This window comes from Amblyomma maculatum, chromosome 7 (genome assembly GCF_055883805.1).
Source record: "Amblyomma maculatum isolate TAMU_Amacu chromosome 7, ASM5588380v1, whole genome shotgun sequence".
Classification (NCBI taxonomy): Eukaryota; Metazoa; Arthropoda; class Arachnida; order Ixodida; family Ixodidae; genus Amblyomma; species Amblyomma maculatum.
Window position 1 is genome coordinate 98,618,955 of NC_139350.1, and position 25,716 is coordinate 98,644,670.

Genomic DNA, 25,716 nt, shown 5'->3' on the forward strand with positions numbered 1-25,716 from the left:
TCTGAGAGCGACGATGACTCATCTGCAGCAGCGCAGCCGACGCAAGCTAAGCTGATGCAAGCGAAATTCAGGAGCATGGTGCAGAAAAGCATTCATGACTTTTTCTTGCCTCAAAGTGAATAATAGGCAATAAATATAGCTTTTTTGGTGCACATTTGTGTTTTTGGACTGCCCAATTTTTCGGACATTTTCGTGGTCCGTTGAGAGTTCAAAAAATCTGTCATCGACTGTAGTGATTACCTCTTCTATGTAACGATAATAAGCTTATTGGGCCCCTGTTGAGATCACGCAGGAAAGCCAAAACTATGCAAGGATGTTGAAGCAGACTGGGTAACAGTTCTGTTCAAAGGCAGTGCAATAAATTTCAAGCACTTCTTATAAGTCCTAGGAGGTGGCTGCACCTCCAGTGAGCATATATCGTCATTAGAGAGCGACATTTCTAACGGAGGATTGAAACCGTACTAGTACAGCAAAGACCTTGCGGGACGGAAAACCGCCACTGTACGTTTACGGCAACAACCCTTAAAGGATTAAATGTTTGAGTTCTCAATGGTTCCGATACCGCAGATGACACCAGGCATTCTGTATACAGGGTGGCCAGCTTGCCTAACATGATATCCCCCTCAACCTTCACCAAATATGCAGTTGCATGATCCTATCCAGCTGCTTTCTCCCTTTTCATAGTTTCTAAAGCTTTCTTAACCTCTTCCTTCGTCACTGGCAGAATGTCTGACTGCTTTTCCCTAATGGCAATCTCATTATTGTGTTGACTACTTTGGCTACTGTACAGATCAGTACAGAACTCCTCAGCTATTTTGACTATCTTGTCCATATTCGTGATGACATTGCCCGCCTTGCTCCTTAGAGCATACACCTGATTTTTGCCTATACCCAATTTCTGTTCCCTGCGTTAAAGGGGTAGAGACACCACATTACAAGGTTGTGCAAAGCTTGTCACGCAGTTCCTTTGAATTTAAAGACCATCACAATCAAGTGTTACTCAAGGGAAGCATAGAAAATATTTTAATTCCTTTTAAAGTTTGTGGAAATGCTCGCTCTTACATTCCAGACCTATCGCTAGTGCATCAACTGTGACGTAGGTTCACTGTAAAAACCATAATCAAGTATTTGTGATGTCATTGCACAGTTTTCTGTCATAAGAGACGATGCTGCTGGTCAGCTCGTTCTGGCTGTTCTTTTGCACCCGTAGCGTTCTAACAGTTCTAACACACAGATATCACAACAGCTCACTGTAGCCAAAATTATGCTTAATGGCAATATTCATTCACTGAAAATTTTCGAAGACTGCAGCTGACAGTACGGCAATGGTTGGCACACGGACTTGTCTGTCACCGTAGCCTTGACTGCAGAGTGGCCAGTGGCGCAGCAATGAGGCAGTGTAGCACTCCTTGGCTTTGTAACAGAAAAGACAAATGTTATCAGGACTGCCTGCTATACTCGTGCAACAGTAGCATGCCTGCACAAGTGCGGAGCCTTCGGCAATGGCGCCTCTTGCTGGCGCACCGGCCAACAAACTGCACTGCTCTCTGCCTGCCCTACTCGTCGCTAGGCCTAGTCTGTTTCAGCGGATGGCACTCGGAATGGGTTTGCGACTCAGTATTGTAATAAAGGTTCGTCTTCCATCACCGCTTTACTATAGGAAGCCTATCTCATAATAAAATAAGCTCAATAAAACGTGTGTATGGCGACTATCCTCAATCGGTCTAATTCTCTCCACAAGTAGCGCCGACGACTGTTCCGGGCCGCATGCAGCATTGCTCGGTGCACCGGGGTCTCACCAGCACTTCGTGGTGATTTTACGCGCGTCCTGCGATGTAAGCAACTGTTGACTTCATTTCACTGTTGCCAAAACTATTCTTGATGAGTGTTTTCATTTGCTAATATTTGTGAATTTTTTCTAAACGATCACCATATTTGCACATATGAAATGGCGCTCAAAACGGTGCACAAAAGGGGTGCCTCGATCAGTGCAATTCAAACTACATATTCACATGCATTTACATGCGCTGCTTCATAGTCAACACCTCTCCCTTTAATTTTTCCCAACCGCTCACTTAGTATAAAATTTGAGCATAATGCAGCGACGCGAGCGGATGACATCGGCGCTGCTGTGAACAATTTGGCGGAGGTGAGTTGGCAACAGCTGTTCGCAGGCGACGATGGCATGTTTCCGAATATTTCGTGTTGATGAGGCGTGACAGGATCACCAAAACAATGCAAACATGTTTACAGATGCAGTTGACTATATTGAACAACATATAGTTTAACTCTTTCCGTAGTGTGAATGAGCCATAAGAGCATATGGCAGAGTCACACTACAAACAGAGCAGACGATGCGGCTGCTCCTTGATATCATGAGTTTTTGGCCCACGTGACATTTCAATGTTATGTCTTCTGTTTCTTGATGCCAAGTGAAAACCTAGCAACTACGAACCAAAACCGAAACTGCTGCATACTAATATTACGATAATAAATTATTTAATATGATTTCGGGCTTCTAACTGTGCTCTATGGTTACAGAATTGCTACGCACTACAGTGGAGTCCACTTATAACAATATTCAAGTGCCACTAAAATTCCATTGTTATAGCCAATAATTGTTATAAACGGGTTGTACGAAAAAAGCATAGCAACTGCAAAGAAGGGTCATGGATAGCAAGTGACACACGAGCTCCGCCGAGGCGTCGTTTTGGTGGCCCCGAAAGGGGCCTTGTAAAAAATACGAGAAGGTTGCCGCGGCCGCCTCTCAGCTTGAGAAATCCCGAAGTAATGTTGAGGTGAAAAGAGAGAGCAAGACAAAACGTATTTAAAAGCAGAGGAGATTGGAGCACGCAGGCCCCTGGGGTGAAATCCCCACAAGCATCTCACTGGCTTCCACGAGAAAACCCCATGTCCGTCAGCCTTGCTTGCCTCATGCGAAGCTTGCTGACATCCTTCTCCATGGCATCCAGGTACCCCACATAGTGCAGCGGAAGGTCCTTCGCGAAAACGAAGCCCCGGAGGGACTGAATCATCTGCCTCCTGCAAAGACAACGTCGAGACAGCCTGCTCTACCGCTTCATCGCTGCCGTCGTCAGTGTCGTCACTATCTGATTGAAGCACGTTTGCGACGATCGCCTCATCGGTGAGAACTTCTGAAGTTGCTAATGCGTCGTCCGCATGAAGAAACTCTTCGAGTCGTGAAGCATCCTCATCGACTGCGGACCAAAGTTCTGGCATCTCATCGTCGGTGGGAACTTCACAGGCTTCATCCAAGTCACTCCTGCCTCGGACAAAGCACGCTTTCCTAAAGCAGTTCCGCACCGTAGAAGCACAAACTTCGGACCACGCACCAAATATCAACTGCACGGCCATCAGCAGTATGATCTTGAAGTCTGGTTGCTCCCTGCTGGTCCGTGCGGCTATGTCCATCAACAAGACTAGCTTGCTCAGGCCGCGGCGAAGATACATCATCTTAAAATTGGTGATCATGCCGGCGTCCATGGACTGCAAGCCTGCTGTCGTATTTGGAGGCAGGAAAAAAACTTCCACATTTGAGAGCTTGGGCATGGAGTGGTGGGCACTACAATTATCCAGGACGAGCGCCACCTTCCTCTTCGATCGCTCAATGCGCTGATCAAACTCCACCTCTCGAAAAAGTTCTCGCGACATCCATGCCTTGCGATTGCTATGGTAGCATACTGGTATCCTGGCAGCGCCGCGGAAGCAACGGGAATTTTTTTACTTCCCAATGACAAATGCAGGGCACTTGTCGCTCCCGTCCATGTTGGCGCACAAAAACACTGTGAGGCGCAGCTTGCTGTTTTTGCCGCCCTTGCACGGGTCTCCTTTCAGTGCATGTGTCTTGGAGGGCAACATCTGGAAAAACAGCCCCGTTTCATCGCCATTGTATACGTAAGCGTCAACGTAGTTGTCGAGGATGCGGGGCAGCGTTTCCTGCAGCCACTTCTCCTTCGCCTCCACATCCAGCGAAGCTCCCTCGCCGGTGACAGCTTTGTAGACAATACCGTGCCTCTCTTTGAAACGCTGTATCCAGCCGCCACCTGGTTGGAAGTCCACATTGTTGATTAGCAGGGCAAACTGCTTCGCCGTTTGCGCCCACTGTCAAGCGTAGACTTTTCCTTGTCGAACTTTTCAGCAGAGCGGATGATTGTCGACACTGTCGGTTGTGATAGTGCATACCTCTTCACCAAGTCGCACACTTTCTTACCCTCTTTGTAGTCCTTCACGATATTGCACTTTGTCTTCAAATCGATAGCCGTGCGCTTTCTTTTCAACGCTAACGTCATCCGATAATCAGCGAGCGGATCGGCCATCTTCCGTTGCGGCGGTGATTCAAACGTGATGGAGACTGGAGAAACCACGTGGCCAGGAACGTTTTCGACGCAATAATCTCGCACAAACAACCAAATCCGATGGCAGAACTGCACAGAAAGAGAGGCGAGCAAACAGATCAGCGGCGCTGTTGGCACGTTGGCGAAGTCCATTCGTGTTTCGAAGGGTGGCGTGGCCTCGAGCTATGGGCGAAGCCCATTTGTGTTCGAAGGGGTGGAAGGGCAGCGGGAGAAAGGCGCGCGGGGCTGGCAATGCGGAGAAGGCTAGAAAACAGGTTCTGTTGTATGAGCGCGTGGCAGGGGAGGGTGCAGCAGCTGGCTTTTTTTTTTCTTATCAAGGATTTCGCATTCCACAACCTTTTGACATGATCACTCAGGAGCCAGACTTCATTGTTATAACTGATAATACAGCCTGGGGCCATAGTAGTAAGCAGGTTATTTTACCATAGAAAGCATGCAAAAGTGGACGGTGCAGCAGCTTTTCATTGTTGTAACCGATATATTGTTAAAAACCGGTATTGTTATAAGTGGACTAGACTGTATTTACTATGCATAAGTACAGTAAAAAAATTTGACGTCCCTACCCCTTTAAGGCTTCAACCATTCTTTACAGCATGCTCAATTTTCTCCATGTTACACTTCCTTATATGAGCTACTTTATGTTCACTGATTAGCTTTGATATCTCAGCCAGTTCTATCTGGTCTGTTAGGTTGGGAGCTTTCATGCTTTGGTGTTTCTTGATCAGATCTTTTGTCTCCGTAGACAGCTTACCGGTATCTTAACTATTCTACCGTCTACTTCTACAATGCACTCAGTAATGATAGTATCTGTGAAATTATTGCTCATTGCTTAAGGTGCCGCAGTTACTAGGTGCAGTCATTGCCACTGGTGTGTTCCTAGGTAACTTGCGCGCACTTGGAAAGTGCTGAACAGCGTGCCATTATCCTGGAGCACTCGTTACACAAATTCATGAGATATTAGCAAGAGAAGCAGAAGGAAAAAGCTTGAAGCACAGGCTGAAATCAATGCCCTAGGAGCCGTAATAGATGCATGTTGTGACTCTGGGTAAGCGCAAAAAAATACAGCAGCCAGCCGAGCCCCCTGCCGGCTCTCCGATATGATCCAATCTCAATGGCATCTTGCCACCGATGATACTGTACATTGACATCGGCATAATGCGGACCATCAGTGAAGTTCGGCAAGAGCAAAAACAGCATAGAAAATGCATTTGCTGATGATCTGCCAAATGATATTGGCCAACAAAGATCAGTTACCATGCCTTTTGCATAGCAAATCACACTCCAGGTGTTGAGCACAAACTGCAGTGGTGTTTTTGCTCACGCACTGCACGTTTTGCAGTCGGAGAGAGAAGGTTGTAGATGGGCAAAAAACAGCGCGATGCGTGTAATGAGACCCAAGTATAGATGCAAATGCAGCTGAAAATATGACGGCAGTTGGCTGCTCCGGTGGTGGCTCGATGCCCATCAGTGCACAGCTGTGCCTCTAGCGGCCAGCGCTGACTCTATATGAAACTCTGGCTGGAGTTTCATAACAAGAAAGAGCATTGAAGGACTCTGATGATACCTTTGTGGACAACAAGTCTTACAGCCTATATATTTAGCATTTTACTTCATAATTAACACTTCACTCATATAGGTCAAATAGTATTCAAAATGTCAATTATTTGTACACATCTAAGTTATCCAGACAAGGTCAGACCAGTTTTTCATTGCCTTGTCAAAAATCACAGGGAAATAATAAAATTGAAATGGGCTCATTGAGTGAGATGCTGTCAAAGCACATTAAGAAAACCCAGGCATTAACAAGCCTACAGTGGCACTTCAGAAGTTACATCCACCAATCTACTTTTTGCAGAAACTCTTCACAATGGATAGGAAAATGCTAGATACAGGCAGGTACAAAGTGGCAGCCCCCAGGAAATTGCATCATATAACAGAGTAACCAGATGGCCAATGAAACTCATGTGGAGGTCCTAAATTTTCACAGGGTGTCCAGGTAAGTTACTATTCCAACTGAAAAATTTCAATGCAAGCTTGGATGCAAAGCTCTCAGCATGAGAGATGCAAGCAAGCTCTGCATGCCCTCAAAGAAGTCCAGTTGAAAAATGTCAATTGAAAATAGCCAAAGCACAACCGGAACTGAAAAGCAATGAATTGATGCTTATACTGCATTCAGGCCAGCTCCAACTGCTCTCAGCTGCCAACAAGGGCCTACCTGTATGCGAGGAAGGGCTTCATTCTGGTGCATGTTCTTTCCTATCTCTACATCGAGCTGCATTTCCACATCAATGATGAGGTTGTGGCAACGCCTGCATGCCTGCAACTGCAGCGGCAACCTGGACAGCCGGCGCCACCTCCTCCGCCACCTCTCAGGAGATATCCCATGTGGTAAACACAATGCAAACAACCCAGACACCTAATCCTTAAAAGATTTACATTACGGACATAGTAAAGTTAGTCTGTTCTGAGACAACATACTGAAATCCTGATTGGTCAGACTGATCTAAGAAGCAAGTTCTCTGCTGATTCAAATTTGAAACTGGACTAGTTCAACTAATTTGAATTTTCATCTGAGATTCCATTCCACCAAATTTCAAAGGCCAGTAGTCCAAGCATCAGTTAACATTCATAATCACAATATCAAAAAATCAGCTCCACTGGGAGATGTGTGTCCTTTCCTTTTTTCCAGTTTTGCTTTTTTAATGTGATACTATTCGTAACAATATGTACTGCACTATTCCTAGCCCCTACTCCCGACTCTCTTTTTGAATAAAGCTCTACAATCATACCCAGACATACCAAATTCAGATAATTCCAATTTTGGTTATACTGATCTCACAAGATATCCCCTTGAAAATCTAATGTAAAAGTATAGGAAAGCTGCATCGTATGTCAAACTCCAATTTCACCAGTCATTCGATGTACCGAACTCCGCACCACACAATGGAAGGTGTGCCTTCCCCAAAGACGATCGCATCACCCTTGGCCGTTTGCAGTGTGACACTTTCAAGCATGGCGGAAGAAAGAGGTGCTTCGACGGCACGACCGCGCTGTGGCAACAGAGAGGCCACTTAGTATGACCGGAAGAGAGGGCAGCCGCTAGGGGCAGTACACGTTCTGAGGGCAATCGTCTCCACTGATTCTGCTGGTGTGCCTAAGGAGCAGCGGCATACGCACTGATAAATCTTCGCTTCCATCTGAACTAAAAGTCCATAACATTGAAGCATTTCTGTTTTTGTTATTTACACGTCAATTTCTAAGCAGGCAGAAGCTTTCTACTGCTTACTGATCAAATACAAATCAATTTTCGAGACAGGAGAGAGAAGCGTCATGTGCTCGAGCATACGGCACTTTGCACCGCCTCGAAGTACACTTTGAACGCGCTTCTAACGGATTGCTGCTTCATGTGGCCAAAAAAGAGCAGCGTTATGTCATCATGCCGCTGATAGCAATGCCTCATAGGTGATTGACAGCTCAGCTGACATGTGCACAACAATATGCCAGACCATCTCGTGCAATCTCTTAGATTGTGACTTCAGACGCACGTGTTCTGACCAGATATCTACTTTTAGTGCATTGTACACCTCAAGCAAGAAGGCCAGCTTCTCTACCTGGCAGCTCGTATTTTTCAAATGCTGGAGAGGGTAGAAGCAGTTTGTCGAAAATATGCTGTAAACTTAATGCTTACCTCCCCATCAGCGAATTGCGCTACATAGAATTGCGCTGCATGCGCTGAGCATAGCATAAAACGACAGCACGTCCCCTATATTACTGCGTTGCAGTGAGGTCATGACTGTTCAGCAGACAAAGATAGTTGGAAAAAAATACGTTGCGCAGTTTGAGAAAGCCCGCATAAGCCACTACATGCTATTGTAGTAGCTGAAAAAAAAAAAGCTTTAACAAACACCTAGCTGGGTATCGAACAATTGAATGACGGTATATATACCATGGTTGCTGCGAGGCTTTATATGTCCAATGGCGCTCGGTACCACAAAGTTAAACAGCTGCAGAGCAACTTTGAGCCGGCGGAGTGTGCTCGCCGATATTTGATACAGCCCAAGGTGGTCACCGTGTGTACATGTCTACCTATCAAGAACAACGACATGCAGTGCTGGTTGTGGCTCTTTGTTTTGAAATTAGTTATGCACTTTGTTTTATTGAAGCATTAAATTAGAATGGTGCCAGATGCCTTAAACGATATCAGCTACCTGCTTATATGCCTCACACGTTCGGCTTTTCTTGTAAATTAAAAAAAAGACAACCGACTACAAAGCTTTCTCTGGTTACACATTCAATATACAGTCGCCGACAGATATTTCGGGCGCCCAATTTTCTGGACCAGCCTGAAAATCCCGACCTTGTCATGCTTGGAGGAAGGAAACAACTAAGGAGATGCCCTTGCCATTCCCAATGTATTGGAGAAAGTGTGGCAGAAGTGACATCAAAATTTAGGGTTAGCCAAGTCGGGCCATTAGCAACAGCATTGCTTTTGTAATGAAAACTGGGGCCACTGGCAACAGCGTTGCTAAGGGCCTGAGGTATGTGAGCGTCACGGAGAAAGGAAATGTGGATGGTAAAGGAGGAGGGGAGACATTGCAGCGTCCGGTAGCAGCGCGGCCATGCCGGCTTCAAATAAGTGACGTCAGGGCCCGACCGGCTTCATTACTTGGAGACCTGTTCACCTCGCTGCCTCCTCCGGCAGTGCATGTCTGCGAAAATATCATGTGATTCCTCGGTAGGTGGCGCCACAACTTCCCCTAGTTTCGGCGCGTACCGTCGTTGCCGCTACACGATGGATAACTACAATCCAGCTGTGTCTCGCTTGATAGCCGCTGCTGAGCAAAAATACTTGGCATTGTAGGCATATATTAGCTTTCTGTGGCCATGCAATAAATGCTTCGAGCATGTGCCGCCAGCTTACAGGCCTGTCCTGGGCTCGCTGGTGCCCGAGAACGTGCGTTTGCGCGAGCCAGCGTCTCGAGCTCATAGCTAGCTGTCTCCATAGACCATTTAGCGTGATATTTTTTCCAGAGCTGCAGTTCTTTCAATCTTAAACAAGCTGAGAAAGCGGCTGTACTAGTAGGTGCAGCTGCGGTGCTATTTGCTTAGCCATTTTTGCTTCCTGCACAGCCGCAAAACTGAATTCTGCTCGTGCTATGCAACATCGCAGCTCAAGTAAAGCCACGCCGCTTTCTGCCTATTAAAACAAAAAGTGCACCTTCAATACCTCCTATTTTGTAATCAGGAAGGTTCACACGACTGTTAGTCGCTAGAAACGAAATTTCAAAACAAAAATATTAATAAGCGATGGCCAGACTTTTTTCCTTTATGCCAGCGGGAAAGTTCCCACACTTTAAATACCTTGTGTGGTTTGGTTTAGGATTTGACTTTCTGTTTTGCACGCTGCTCAGCAAGGTCAGAGATGAAATACTCCCCAAAAATGGCCTCATGAATTTCTAGATAAGTAGCCAGTACCACCATTCTGTGAGGCTGTTGTGTCCTTGGTGCATTGATGCCCCACAAAATTAAATGCTGTTTGCAGTAATAAAATTTCCAGCTTGTATTCTGGTACCCCGCAAAAAAAATTCTGAGAGCACTGCAGAACCTGCCGAGGAAAAATGCGAAAGCTTGAGGTTGCTGCTGCAGCACACATGCAGTACATCGCGTGCCCCTTGTCGAACACAACCACCGTTACATTGAACGCATCAGAGTTCACCGGCGTTCTATGAATAATTGCTTTACAGGAAAGCTCTGCAATTCCTTTATAATTGCTTGCCCCCTTCTACCAAGGAGGAGGTGGTGAAGGGTGGCTGTTCCTGGCCCTACTGGGCTGGGACTGGTAGGTCAACGCCACTTCTAGCGGGGTCTAGCCTGTCACTGAATTTTTATGTGTTGATAGCCGTCATTGCACCCACCACCACTTAGGTGGTGGACGACAGCTGTTGTGGCGTGCGTCTTTCTCTCCCTCTTCTTTTTCTTTCTTTTCTACTTTCTCTGTTCTGTACGCACGAGGCAGCGGAGATGGCTCAGCTACAGAGCCAGAAGCAGGCCCGTGCATTTTCTTTTCCTTCTTCCCACAGTCACAACAACAACAACCCCTTCTACTCCTGCGCTATTTTTGTTGACATGTGTTACCAACAAGCCCAAACAGCCACAATAATAGGAAGTGAACGGCGCAGTATCTGTTGCACAGGGAATCCTGCTGACACATTTCGTGGACAGCACAGGCTTACGCATTTCTCCAGTGCATATTCTACAGTGTTCTCGTAAAGGATGGAGACAGGATTTTTTTCTGCTGTCATCAGGAAGATTGACAAGCGACACATCAGCGCACAACTCTCGCACACTGGATTTCATTCCATGAGCTATAGAAAGGCTTTTGCCTCTTTTTTTAGGCTATTAGCCAAAAACATGTTGCGAAGGCGCACATGCATACACAAGGAATAGGCACTACCGCAACAGCAACACAATAACACGTGATCGACGATGGTGTGGGGTGGGGTGCCTCGATGGAAGCGCTCACCCGCACGCACATCGAGGCACCATAGGTGGGGTTATGACTAAACGGAGGGCAGCGGCACTCGGGTGAACTAGACAAGAAACAACAAATTGGGGGCTATAGAGACGGCGGCGGTAAACAAGTCGCCAAGTAATAAAGCCGGTCGTGCATCAGGGCCCCTCCTAAGTTGCTTCCTTCCTCCATGTTGCCATGGCACTGCAACGCACTCTATAGAGTCAATGTATAGCACTGACCAAAATTTCAGACGTTGAAAGCCTTCTCGTTCAAATTTCCAAACTTTTTCTATTCATTCGCGACTCAAGAGCTACCCACAACGCAAACCAATGTTACTCAGTTTCACAGCTCCCCATACCGCCCAGCGGAGAAGAGTGTCCCATGCGGTTGTCGTAAGAACCAGCGGCGCTGCAGTCAACTCTTGCTCCTTCCGAGCACGTCGTCTGCTACTCGCGGCACGAAAGCATAGAGCGGCCAGCACACACGTAGCTTTTGCGTGCTGCCGTTGCACTGCACATGGCTGCAGTATAATTATAACTACATTACAACCGCTTTGGCTTTGAAGCAACGCATTACCTTCATTAATTCATTTGTTAATGCTATGAAACAAGTGTGAGCGCTGTCGGCTTGCTCACTCTTGTGTTACTCCCTGGCCTGTGTTTTGTAGTATGTTCTTTCAGGGCATAGATCCTGTCATGCAAACAAATTAGTCAAATGTTCAGTGCATAGGAGCACTCTATCCTTAGAAGGCAACACAGTGGATGTCACGTACTGCTGCGCTGCGCAGACTGCCTCCATTACAGGCAAAAATCTGCTAGCCTTGGCGACCTGTTCGTGCAGTGTATGAAGTGTGGCTACTAGCGCCAAACGATATAGTGAACACAGATTACGCATAAATGGCCTCCGTCGTCACCTAATCAGAACCACTTTTCTTAATGTCTCACTTTCGAGGTATGGCGTGGAACATAGCTCCGGATCGGAACTCTCGCACTCCCGTATATAGTAATGTGTAAAAAAAAAACTATTCCTTTGTCATCTAAAACAATGTCAGATGTGAAGAGTTATTTAATGAGCTCACTAAAAGAGGAATCAGTGAGAATGGGCGTGTGCTCTGCGAAACGAAATGAGTGAACAAGCACATGAGTCTATTCAAAAACTTATATTGCAAGTAATCTTGTCGCGCCCTTTATAGATTCCCCTCCTCATTTACACACACACACGCACGCACACACACAGAAAAAAGAAAAACGACATAATTTTATTGCTTGTAGGGGAAGTTAATGTAATTTCAAACTAGCAATGGACTGCAGTTTTAAAACACATACGATACTCAAGGTATCTACAGCGCCGGAAAGAGCATTAGAAGTGAATTGCACGAACCTAAGTTATTTATTAGCGCAACAAGAAAAATTGAGCTAAAACACAATATTGCCAACAAAATTAATGTCGAATGCTAATGAAATGCAGCAAACAACCAGAACATGACTTCATCAACCTAGACAGACATTGCAAGGCTACACGCAAATAAGAGAACACTATACCTCTTTTGGGAAATATTTGACTGGGCAGCACAATCTTTTCTGTGCGTGCGTGTTTGTGGTTATGTCTAGTGGGACATTTGCGTTAGCGTTCCTAACTTTCCCTGGCCATCTTTTTTTTAGCATGTGATTTTGTATTCCTTCAACAGCAAAAACCATATCTGCAGCGAATTTACTTCAATGCATGCATTAATGAGCTCATACACTTGGTTGGTAGCATATCTTGATCTCATTCAGAAGCTTAAAAGATTTTGTGCTTGCCCACCTCACAAAAATGCAGTTACGAAGCCATTCGACATATCATACCTCAATTCAGGCAGGAGCTTGACGTACCAGCCATTGCAAGTCTGGAAGGCCTAGCTTTTAGGTGCCGATATAGATCATCTTCTGAGCTTTTTAGATGTCTACCTTTTAGAACGTAAGAAAGCTTGAAGGACCGTGAAGAAGCGATAACCTACACTCCCATCCCTCCTAACTCAGTCATTAACCCAACAGCGGCCGAAAGTCATCCCTTCAACCTATTTAATTAAAGGCTTAATTCATTCATCTTTTTTTTTTTCATTTTCTTGTCAGCTGCCGCAGCTCGCTGTATTTTCTACGCCGCATGCTCAGCTATTTTGAAGACGTTTTAATTTTTGTGATCATCTTGAGTTTTGAATTTCTCTGCAGTTCTTAGATGTCTCCTCTTTTACCATTAGCTCTGAGTTGGAAGCCCCGTGCACAATTTCGCTTCATTGACATGCTTCAGAAGAGCTGTAATCAACGCTCAATTCACATGATATGAGAACTTTATGTGAAACATATCACTGTCGGGACTATTAACCACTCAATGACAAAAGTATTCTCAACAAGCAAAATTCCTCACCCTCATGGCTCGTCTATTTCCTCGTCACAAAAATACTCCAATTTCCTTCGAATTGCTTGTACTGCGACAAACTCAAAATTATCCAAATAAAAATCCGTTTGTGTAGCTCAGCTGTCCGATTTGGGCTAAGTACACTGATAGGCTCCTGGAATCTTGTATTTTCTCTACTGGCACTGCTGTTGAAACACACAGAGTGGCATGATTATTAGGGTCCTCTCTTTTCGGTATATAATGCCTTTTGCGTTGGAAATATGCGCCAGCAAGAAAATAAAGAGCCTTGCTACATGAACTATCACGAGAGTACTTGAATATAGTTCCTTTTCTAAATGCAGATCAGAAACTGTTCACTTCGAAGTAAGTTGTATCTCTTATGTGCAAAGCTTGTGCCCACATTTTAATCTCGAGGAAGTCTATCAGTGACACGAACAAATGATGGACTTCCAATTCGTTTCAATAGGCTTCATTGCGCATGGTGCAAAGCATGCAGGCCAGTATGAAGAGGCCTTATGTTCAAAAAAAAAATATAGCAGAAAACTTCGTCTTGAGAGGACGTGATAGCGCTTTTAACGCCGTCTCTTTGTTCCACCAATTTTAGGCATCTAAGGGCTGGTACATAGTTGGCAAAGCGTACATCTATTTGTTGTTGATTTTAGGTTAAAGACGCAGCATCTTTTTGGCGCACAACCTACGTTTACAGTGAGTGGCATAGAATTGGAGGCACACGTGGGCGGCTGGAATCCCTGTCCCAAATTGGACTGAAACTGGAAAAGGTGGATGCTAAATAAGAAGCAATACATTGCATGACGCTGTGCAATCAACAGCTACATCATATTTTTTTTTACAAAATGGCTTGGTGCCTCACCATATTGCGTAATAAAAAGAAATGAAACTGAACAGCATAACGTTACTAGAATGTTGGTTCTGGTCAACAAGTCAACAACGCTGTCACAGCTGTTTTGTGGCATTAATTTTTGGATCACACAAAAGTGTTCACTTACGTAATGTATGCCTTCGAAGCCAAAACTGTAATAATGTATCATAACTGCAATGCAGCTATGTAGAGTGCAGCGGCAGCATGTAACAGCTACGTATATGCTGGGCGCTTCATGCTTCCGCGCCACGTGTAGCAGACGACGCGCCCAGCAAGGAGCAAGAGTCAACTGCTGCGCCACTAGTTCACGTGACCGCCACTGGGGACACCTCTCCGTGCAGAGCTGTGAAACTGAGTTTGTTCTAGTAACGCTGACGCAAACAACGCCGGTGCCATTGTGCTTTTCTGGTCGCTGCCATTTTGGTTTTCTGCAACCTCGAATCCATGTCATATTGCCCGATTGGAATCTCGCATACCCAGTATAGCCTCGCTAGCAGGCACTGCTTGCTGCCCTTTGCTGCACCGTCCCGACAATGCCAGCTGTTCCATGCTGCCGTCATCAGAGAGAAAGAGATTGGTAAAGAGCGGACACTCAGCGAAAACTGGCCCCAGAAAATGACGCACGACTTGTTGTGCTGCCGTCGCTTGATGAATAGCGCATCAGTGCAGACGCACAGGCAGCGACACCCGCTGCAGCGGCAGCCTGCCGCAGCGGACAGAAAGTTGTCGAAGGGGCCTGCTGTCTGCGCATCTCGCCTGTGCGGCACAGACAGCATATTAATGCGATAGCGTTAAGGAGCTCGTGTTACAGAAAAGCCGGTGTCGTCGGCGGCGTTGGCTGTGAGCGATAAAACACGGCATGCACTTCATAAATAAAAAGCAACTTCCAAGATGGGCTGGATGGGAATCGAACCAGGGTCTCCGGAGTGTACCACTCAGCCACGTGTTTTTTTTTTTTTTTTATTGCCTGCTTAGACATACATCGCTACACAACAAAAGTGAAAGAACACTTGAGAAGAATGTACATAGCGTCGGTATGGGCTAAAACTTCCAGCCAAACCTTGACTGATGTAAAGGGGCTAAAAACTCTTCATGTGCATAAGGGGCTCAATTCTCGATACCCATTCGGGCACCAGGTACACATTCTTGCAGGTTGCCACGAACGCCGCAACGGATTCGCAGAAGTACTGGTGTGCCAGCCTCGCATCAATGTCAGCGTGTCGCGCTTTCCATATACAGTGCAATCCCATCAGCATTACTGCGTCATAAGGGACGCCTTCATCATTTTCCACAGCTAGGAAACGAATTCCTTGGAGGTCTAGTGGCAGGTCTTTTTTCAGTGTTCTTTGCAGTATGTCCCAAAAGAACACGCCACCCAAACACTCCAAAAAGACGTGCTCAACAGTTTTGGGCTTTCTGCATAAAAAACAATGCACACCCCAGGGAACGTACACTCCCTTTTTCTCCATCCAGGTTTTACGTTTTAAAGCGCGTAAAGAGAATGCATGTGGCTCCAGGCGCAAAGTCCTTTTTCTTTAGGCTCCACACCGGACTCAGCCACGAGTTCGATGCTTGAAAGCGGTACAAAAGCGCTTCTAGTGAATGCGGTGTTGCCTTAGACACGTGTCGTAGAACGTTATACTGCGGTGTATATCTGTAATTACATGTTACTTACAGAAGTCGCATTTACATGAGTAGCGAAGTACGTTTCCGCTACATTTCTTCTGCGCTCTGCGCACATGCAGAGCCATCTTGCGGCAAACGCAGAAGAACCCCTCCTCGCAATGTGCGGCGCTGCCCTGACACGTGGCGCACCACTCGCCCCTGACGTTTCGCCGTGCACCCTCACGGGTTGTAGAATCAAGCGTCTTTCCTTTCTTTAGATCACTATCTTCGCTCACCCGCTTCTCCCCTTCGGACCGCGCGGGTACCGGTGCAAGGATGCCCCAATACCCTTGCGTTTAATACGTTTTCTCGCTCTCTCCCCTTCCAACATCCAGCGTGCGTCACTTGAACAGTGGTGTTTAGGCGACGCGGCTCCTCTTCCCGCTCACAGCGTGATTGCTAGATGCAGCGTCTGATGCCGGACGCCTCCGACGTGATCGCTGCACCGTAGCGCTTCTGCTGGAAATCATCCCCTACGATGTGTGCCGAGCTGCTTCCGAGGAATCATGCTTCTGCGTGGTGCTCCCAAGCGAGATAGAGGACAATCCCATCAAGGCGTCAGCCCCATGATCGCGTCCGCCTTCATGGCGCGTCGCTGCCCGGCTTTCTCCCTCCGAGACACCGAGTTCTTTGGTTAGTTCCGCTTGCTCAGGCGCACGTTTCGTTGCCGCGCCGAACGCTGCGTTGCTCGGCGCTCACCGCGTGATTCGTGAGTGCAAAGTCCGACGCGGGGCGCCTCATCAGTGATTGCTGCGCCATAGCACATTGTCTTACACTCCTTGGCAGGTCGACGGGTGTTGTATTGCAGGGCCTTGCACGCTCGCTCTTGAGACGCGTGTGTTAAAAAGTTGTACAGTGCACTTAGAAGTGTTGAGTATGAAAACCATGTCTTTGTGTGACTCAAGAGCATACCGAGCGAATGAGTGGGCGGTGCGAACGAGGTGCAATAACGCTATCGCGTTCCACTCTTGAAGGCGAAGCTTAAGCGTCCTCCAAATTTTTTTTATCTTCCTTGGATTGCTACACGGAACGACTGCAGTTTAGAACGACAGCAAGGTGAGCAACATTTTTGCTGAACTACGCTGCATTTCAAGCAGTTTAGGCTGACCGCACTGCCCGGTGCCAATTAAATTTTTCAGCTCGTGGAGAGGCGCAGTGCGCACGTCTTGTGGCCAGCCGGCTGTTCAGGTGCAGTCGTGACGCTGTTTCTAACCATGGCGAGGTGCAATATATTGTGTTCCTGCGAAAATGGTTTGGATTTTGAACAGTAGCTCAACACACTGGACAAAGTGGCATTTGAAGGCACCAAGGCACGGCGTTGCGCCAACGTGGCGTGTTTGCCGGCCGGTGCGGCCAAGCCCGAAGCAGTTGGCCATGGCTGACGCGGTTTGCCGAACGGCTAGTTTTGCTCAATGTCGCATTTAACAGGGCAACCACAAGGTGAGAAATGTTTCATTCCTTTCAAACTGTGCAGCATTTCAGGCAGTTTAGCTCAGCACAGCAGTCTGCGCTTCACAAAATCACGTAGGAAGGGCAAGACAACATGGCGTGCTCGCCGGCCGCAGCGAGGCCAAGCCGCATTGGCCATGCCTGACACGGTTTTGCGAACGGCTAGTTTTGGTTGTCGTATTGTATTTATTGGGGCAATGTTAAAATGAGAAATGTTTTATTGCGCTTCATTGCTTCAGCTGTACAGTGTTTTTGAGGAACATTGTTAGTTTAGTGGCTGTTATTATACTCACTGTAGAAATGCATTTTCAGATAGGTTCGGTTACCCTGCATTTCCTTACCTGTACGTTGCAAGAGTAGCTTCTGTACCAATTTTATGAATGACAGCTTTCCTGTTTAGGGACCATAACTGCTGCTCACCAAGCTTCAGTATGCACGCACATGCACAGATGTGTGCGTGGTGGACTGCAGTGGCCTTACAGTTCATTGCAACCTTCTCCCCCCCATCATGTTCATTCCTTTTCCAACAACCCATAGACTACAGCCGAAGCACGGCAGATGCGACGAGTGAACGGTGTGGCCTTCTGTCCCGAATACAAGTTGCTCTTGCTAAGGTAGCTGCGACTGTGATTGTGTATTTTATGTATAATGCCTGTTTTGTTACATAGCATTCGCCTAATTCAGAAATCAACAGCATGCTATTTTTTGTCTCTACCCAAGTGTTGCTTCTGTACTGTGCGCATTGCCTAATGTGTGCCAAGTTTTGTCAATGTCTCCGTATGCATCTCTTGCATCTCTTATGTGTTTTATATGCAGCAAAATAAATGTTCATTTCACAAAGCACTTGGCATCTTTTCTGCAATACTGTTTTGTAAAGGCTGAGATGCAGCTGTGTTGATGGCCAGTTTAGAGCACTGGGAATCTATTTTTGATGTTGTTATATATGCTAAAAATAAATAAAAACACTAGCACACCATGTAAAACCAAAATAAAGTGCCAAAAGTGCAGGGCGGGGCGCAGCGCATGCTAGCATTCAAATCGTGCGCCTTTCACCAAGACCAGAAGTAGTTGCCGCCAGCCGCTTGGCGTGTTAGTCAAATGGGCCGCTGGGCACTACGGAAGTGTCTGCTCTTTACCAATCTCTTTACGCCATCGTGCACAGTCGTCAGTCGCCGCGGTTGCCATTCACGTGTTGTGTGTTGTGCTGTGTATGTCGTCACATCAACTACGGGACACTAACGTCGGGCGTTATCCGGACACTCAAGCACCTCTATCGGTCACGCGTGCTTAGTCGCATTGGTGGTATGCGAGGACGGAGGCAAAACCTACAGTGTCGACTTGTCTGCACTAGACATGCTTTCTGATGCATGGAAGGCGGTGACCGAGGAGACACTGCGGAATTGCTTCTGCCACGCTGGTTTTGCGATCAGAGATAAAGTGCCGCCGTCATCTAATGATAGCGCCAGTGGAAGTCTGTGCCTTGTTTGTGCCTGTGTGTTTCTTACGTCCCGTCTTTTCGCACAGTTTTACTCATTCAATCAATATGAACCAACTAGCCCTTCAGAGTATTACTTCAATTCCATCAGCCGTCTTCATCTGCTGACCTCAACAAGCACTTGCGCGCTGCAGGAGCCGTTCCCATGGATGTGACGCTGGAGCAGTTTGCTAACGCTGACAGTGAGATTGAGCTCTGCGCTGAACTCACCCATGACAAAATTGTTCGCCAGGTGCTTGAAAGTGATGATTCGGGCTCCGACAGTGAGGAGCCAGAGCTGTCAACTAGCAATGAACTAACCCGAGCTCTGATGGTGCTTTTGGCCGTGTACAGCAAGAATGTCACCCTTGCCGACGTGCAAGCCGACTTGTACGGCAACGTAGCGCCCCGCAGAGGCATACTGACCACTTTTTCAAGCCGCTCGTTAAATAAAATGTTTTTTTGCATGAATTTGTTTTTTTTGGACTGCCTGATTTTTCGGATGCTATCTCGGCCCCTTGAGGGTCCAAAAAATCGGTCGGCGACTGTACAAGTAAAACAATCGATTGTAGCATCCTAGCTGAAATTGTGCCATAATGCTTTAAGAAGTGATAAAAGAAGAAATGCAATCCCATTGGCACGCCTACGGGCTGTGCTGTTTGAATATCTTGTCATTATGTTTACATCCGAGTGGCAGCAAAAAAATGCTAAAGTCATCCGTATTATAACTGACGTGGTTGATAAGTTATTCGAGCAGCGTTCTTTTGCTGCTTTAATTTCTTCTCATCGTGCTTCTATCCATGTGGTATAAGCACGATGAGAAGAAATTCGTATAGTAAAGCTCGTAGGCATTCCATGGCCGGTGTCCGCATTTCTTTTCTATCCCGATAGCTTTGGACAAGTTGCGCATGTTAGCAGCTGTAGAAGCTAATCTAGTTCTCTAGCACTCTTTTGAATGCTTTTTACGTGGCACTCACTCGAGTGGTTTCAGCAAATATTACCAAGTAAAACTAAAAGTTGCATATCGGCTAAGAAATAATTCATGCTGCCCCGGGTCGAATTATAACCCGGAATTTGGCAGAAATATAAAGGTGCATACCTCCAACAAAAAAAATAATTGCCTCAAGCAGCCAAACACCCGTGAGTAAAAATCAAGAGCCCATCCCAGGAGCACTTATAGAAGCGCCAGCGAAACGAGTGATGAGACAGGCCTCCAGTACCGGTGCTGCTTCTGGCGACAGCGTCATGCGTAAAAGTCACACTAAGCAGCCGCTTCTCGTGGCACTGTCGCATCAACTCTTTCTTCCACCGTACTTTACAGCCACACGCAGAAGAATGAGAGGGAACAGTTCAGCGATGGCTGGTCTACAGCAGTGCAGTGGCCTTTTCCCAAAGATGCGCATCTGCGGTGATAGCTTGCCGCACGCCAGCGCATGGCGTTTGCAAGCGATGTGCATGAAGGAATGAGGGCGAGCCTATTTGGCAACGGCCAGTACAGAGCAGAAGTAGCCAATACAGCTGTAGTGTTCGCGAGAGGGAAACAACACGATAGAGCAAAGCGCAAGGGTGCACCCATTCTTCTGCTGAGCTTTCTCTCCCCATTTCCTCTCTCTTCCCCGGTCTTTATTCGCAGCAGCGCGCACTACGCAAGCGCCGACAACCAGCTCAGCCCGTGGCGAGAGAAGATCTGACGGTTTCTCCAGTGTGTTCTGAACCCTCTCTGTGCGGCGGGTGACGTGAAATACGCATCTTGTGTCGCTGTGCTGAACGTGTGGCATAGAAGCAGTTTTCTTTTTTTTTGCGAGAGTCGTCCATCTTTGCATCTATGAATCTACGAAAGCAAGCACTCAGCTGCGATCATGACATCGGCTTTTAGCACTGTTCGCTTCAAACCTGTTTGCTTGTAGGCTTCACGCTTTCCAATGATTTTGTGGCAATGGACTCCACCCGCCCACAAGCATGTCAAGCAAAACCAAACCAGGCACTCTACCAAGTTCTCTCCCTGGCACTGCCAATAAATGAGCGGTGTATGTGACGGCCGAAACGAAAGGATGCGCCACCGACTAACGCTTTTTTTTTAATTCTTGGCGGCATAAATGGTGGTTGAGTTCATTGTGAGAGTGGGATTACGCGACAAATACGGCATCATTTTTCACGATTGCAAGTGCTGTCTCAAGCAGATTTGTATATCGATTTATCAAACTATTTCGCAATCCCCCTCGAGTTTGATATATATATCCGGGTTCAACTGTATTCTGAGTCCCAGCACTGTATGAATAACATCTTGCCTTATCCCATATCTGGTGTGCTCCGTTCTTCATCCAACAAACCAATAGAACAAGCGATTTCTCCAAGCTTCAGTGTTACTAAAAGCATTTGCCTCTGTGCTTACTGCAATGCAGGATAAAGGTTTCTAGTTCAACACCTCCATTTTGGTACATATTTGTGCACATAATGATCATTAGGTCCCATACCTGCAAATAAATTAATCCCTTCAATCAACTTTAACCCCTGGTTAGTTGAAGAGATTTCTGAAGCTTCATCCTGAGCATTTCAAGAATGCCAAAAAGAAAACAAAGCATGCTAAGAGCCCACCAGCTGACATGGGCATCCTCAGGAGGGCATCCTCACCCTCACCTCGTGAGAATTTCACTCGGTGAGGTGAGGAAGAATCGGAGCTGAAAAATTTGTTGGGACGACAGTGAGGGAGGGCCGGGACGGTGAGGAAAAAATACAGTTTGAGGGGCGAGGGTAAATCTCCCACTAAAGGCATAGTTTCTGCAGTAAGAAAAAGCACACGGTAATACGAATTACCATACTTTCTCCTCCACTGGGCATGTATTGTAGAGAAAACAGATGTACTCGAACAGGGCAGGGATGGTGCAGCTAAAAGGAGCAAAAACAAAAGCTACGAAATTGCCCCGGCTCTCGTGGTAACAAAAGTCTAAAAACGACCCTAGGGAGCGATGTCTCTGTTTCCAGCCTCATGGAACACGACGGCTGTTTCTAACTGCTAACGTTTCTTTGCCATTTAGACAAATGCCGGTCCAGAAAAAGAAAGGAGATGTGCAGGAGAAACGCTGAACACAAAATACCGAGGTGGGGTGGTCTTATCTGGTGCAACCCTGCCATACATTTTTTTTTCTCCTCCAGAGTAGCTTGCATGAGTAGTTGACGCATGAGAAGTGTTTCTTGGCAGTGTTTCTTGAATGTCTGGTTACCAAGGTTTTACATAAAGCTTTCATAAATTGTGTAAATTGCAATTTGCAACAAAACCAAAGGAAAATAAACAAACTGCAGTGAATTTGTGCTGATAAAAGCTTCAATAAAATAAACCGAAGTTCAATATCCGATGCAATCTTTTTCCTGTGTTTGCAAAAACAAGGGAAATTTTCTAATTTCTTTTACCATTTTTCTGCTTTGTTGAGAATTAGCAAAATCATATCATGCACAGCGCTAAAGACGAGGATCAAAAGAACACAAGACAGGCGTCAACTTCAACTAAGGTTCATTGAGGAAGCCTGCAGAAATATATGCCATTCGCTTTCCCTTTTCACTGGTACTAGAATTGCACTGTGCCATCATGTTGAGACCCTGTTTTATTTTTATTCAGTCAAGCTAACCTACTGCAGTCCTGTATATCTGCAGCACTGTGAAAAGCAAAGGAGCCCTTGCAATTGTGCTCCTAAGTGTCTCTTACCCCTGGGCCCTATAATAGAAAATTGTGCTCCTACTGTCACCCCTCTAGTATGGGGGGCCAGAGGTGCATAGGAGCACAATTGCCTATTGTAGTGCATGATCCTGATTGTATGGGGTGCCTCTTCCTTTTGCAGTGCTGCAAACATCTTGAGGCAGCCCATGCTGGGCAGGACAGGGACAAAAGCCCTCCCCTTCTCTGCCTGGAGGCCCCTGTGGAGGCTCCCCAAAAATCTTTAAAAGCCCGCCCATCAACAAAAGAAAAGCCTTCAGGCAGGGCAGGTCAAGAGGGCTGGGTACTCAATTCCTTAGTCATGGATTAGCGGCGTAGCCTGAAGGCCAAATCTGCACTACTCTCAAGATGCAACCGTTCGCTTATGAAAAAAGCAGCACTTAGAACGGCAACAGAAAAGCAAAATATATACGCCAACTAACTGGAATCAGTACTCTGCATCAGTTGCCTAAGTACACATCTCCTAGCTGATCTGCCTAATTGTGGAAAATACATACCCGCATACGCAAAAACCGAAAACTATTGCCTGCACTGTGAAGGCAAGAGCCTAAAAAAATGAAACTCAACTCGCACCTGCATGAACGCACCTTTCGCTAGGACCGCACATTTGCTGAAAATATCCGAGGACACTACAGCCGTAATGGAAACTTATTCGCGCACATTGTCAGTCAGTCTTAGGGTGAGTATGAGGCGCGAAAGGTAGCATTCGAGAGTAGGTTTCACAACAAACCCTCAAAGCTTTCTTCCCCGAAGTCTTCTTTTTGTTCAGACCTGGGCAGACGTTTTAACATTATGTGAGAAAGGTGCTCTCTGGTGAGACTCAAGCCTTGGCGGCATGCATAACGATTCTTCATCTCAGCTGGTCATCTTATTGTTAAGAAAATTTTGACACACTTATTAAAATGATCTCATAAAGTCGTAAGCTCAAATTACAGCCCATTCAACAAGTTAAATTTTTTTACCTAAATTACAGCCTCAATTGCTAACACAGTGGTGAATTCCATTTTAATGCACTATGCTCCGTATACTTTTCTGCTGAATTTGGATGCAAACTTCTTCAAGATTGTCATTTTACGGAATCGAGACGCACACCTCGGTTCTGTGGCAGTGGCAACAACAGACGCCCAGTTCCTCCGATCCCGTACCTCATAGGTGAAAGCGCTTTCGGCAAAAGTTCATAGAACCCGGTTCAGCATTGTCATATTCCCCTCATACGTAAGTCTGTCATAACATACGGACTTAAGATCGTCAGTCATTACGATGCATGAAAATTATTCTGACTGCAAAATGGATGCTAAAATCAAGCAAAGAATGTTAGAGAATATTAATACTCTGGCAGAGGACGAAATGCAAACACTCTTTAATACTGGAAATGAAACAACTCTTTTGTAAAATCGTGCTCAGTGCCCCCACGCTAATAGTTCTGCAATTAGATTAAAATACATCAGAAGAAAACTATTTCAAGAAGATAGAAAAAATAAAACTTAATGACATGGAAATTACAGAAAAACAATGCGTTGTAATTAATTACCGCACATATTAATGCACGATATGTGCATTAATACTCGGCGTGCAGCTTCCTCGGACGCCATTTTCACTGGGATGCCATACGAAAATAGGGGGAGAACTTCGCTGCACGTCCTTTTTTAGGAAAAACGTCCCTCCCTTCATCAACGCGGCGAACTGATGCACAATAATTGCATGCAGTGCTAGCATCTTCAAGGCCTCCCAAAACTCGCCCTCCCCTCCCCCCCTGCCCGCCTCCAGCAGCTTGCCTCAACAGAGAAGACGCGGCCAGGTTCGCCAGCTTCCTGTTGTCATTGTAGAGGAGGGGGGTATGTTCACAGATGGCTCGCGTGTCTCCACACAGGCTAGACAAGAGCAGCCCTACACTCAACTACCATTTGGAAGATTGCACAAATTCTTAACAACACATCCTGTCAATAGTACTCGATTCATTACGGAGGGGGAGACCCAAACAATATCCCAGCCATTGTCCAGATGTCCCCCTCCGTGACAAATCTGTCCCAAAACATTCCACTATGCCCCCACTCAAGTCGACTGCGTTTACATGCTCTCTGTAGAGGGGTTGGGCTGAGTCAAACCACCCCTGCACCGGAGTTCGACTCGACCACTCGACCCGACCCGCCAGCGTTTACGTCCCTCGCTGGATGGAACAGAAAGAGCACAGTGTAAACGTAGAAACATCATACCCTCTCGTAAATACCCCTCAATTCAGGGTGTTTGTAGCGTCACCCTCTTAATTTTTCTGGACTGCGACATGCTTATTGCACGTACACTTTATAGATGCTGCTACCTACTACATTTATCGCACGTGGCTCTGCTATTCCACTATTTGTTTTTTGTATGCTTTGTAGTTGATATTTACCAGTTGAATAAAGGAAGGAAAGCCTGAAACTTAAACAGAAAAAAACAAGTTATGGAACATTTCAATCGTGCTTAAAAAATTTCATGAAGAGTTCACGCGTTTCAAGTGAACCACGAAAAAATTAGCTGAAATCACCTTGACCGTGCATATTCCTCGAGTCGTAGAGCAAAACCGATGCTTATCCTCTGACAGCGAAGTGTAAAGTTTTTCCACGCGAAACCTCAGCACCGCTAGAAGCTTGTTACTTGGAACAGTTTAGCATTTTCTTTTAGCCATTTTACAAAAAGCACAAACTTTGATCACAAATAACTTTTACACTAAATGAAGCAGACAGCTGATATTTTCAGGAAAGAGCCAACCCTGCAAGACCTCCAACTGTGCAAAAACTCTTCGCAGCAGAATGCATATCTTGAAAGTTATTGTATATAAAATTACCTGTTTTATACACTTTTCAAAGGCGCGTGGCTAATAAACTAAGCGATACCCTAATAAAAAGCTTTACAAAGATATTAAAACCACATTTATAAACTAAACGAGTGAGGCACAGTAGACGTATGAATATCCCCAAAACTGTCGTCTCTTTACCGCTGGAGTGGGACCGCCACTTTAAGCGCACTATCCAGGAAGCATAATAAACCTTATGAGTGAAATGCTAGCTTGTTCACTATGCACGTCACACTGCTCTAGTTAGGCACTGTCTCATTCTGTTCTCATATAACTTTAATAGAAATTGAAAAAAAAAACTATTTTAGGCACTACTGCGGTGGCGTTAGCAAAAATCAGAAGCACAACAGAATTACGTGTCTCACTTTCCATTTTCTGTTTGTTCCTGGAGGAAGTCGGGATGCGATTGGGGCACATCATTG

The 25,716-nt window shown here is 46.1% G+C and overlaps 1 long non-coding RNA gene across 1 annotated transcript in view; it reads right to left on the minus strand.

The window, feature by feature from the left end:
- Positions 1 to 25,716, minus strand: part of LOC146184099 (uncharacterized) — a 116,707-nt gene that overhangs the window by 6,038 nt on the left and 84,953 nt on the right. The gene's annotated exons all lie outside the window — the stretch shown is intronic.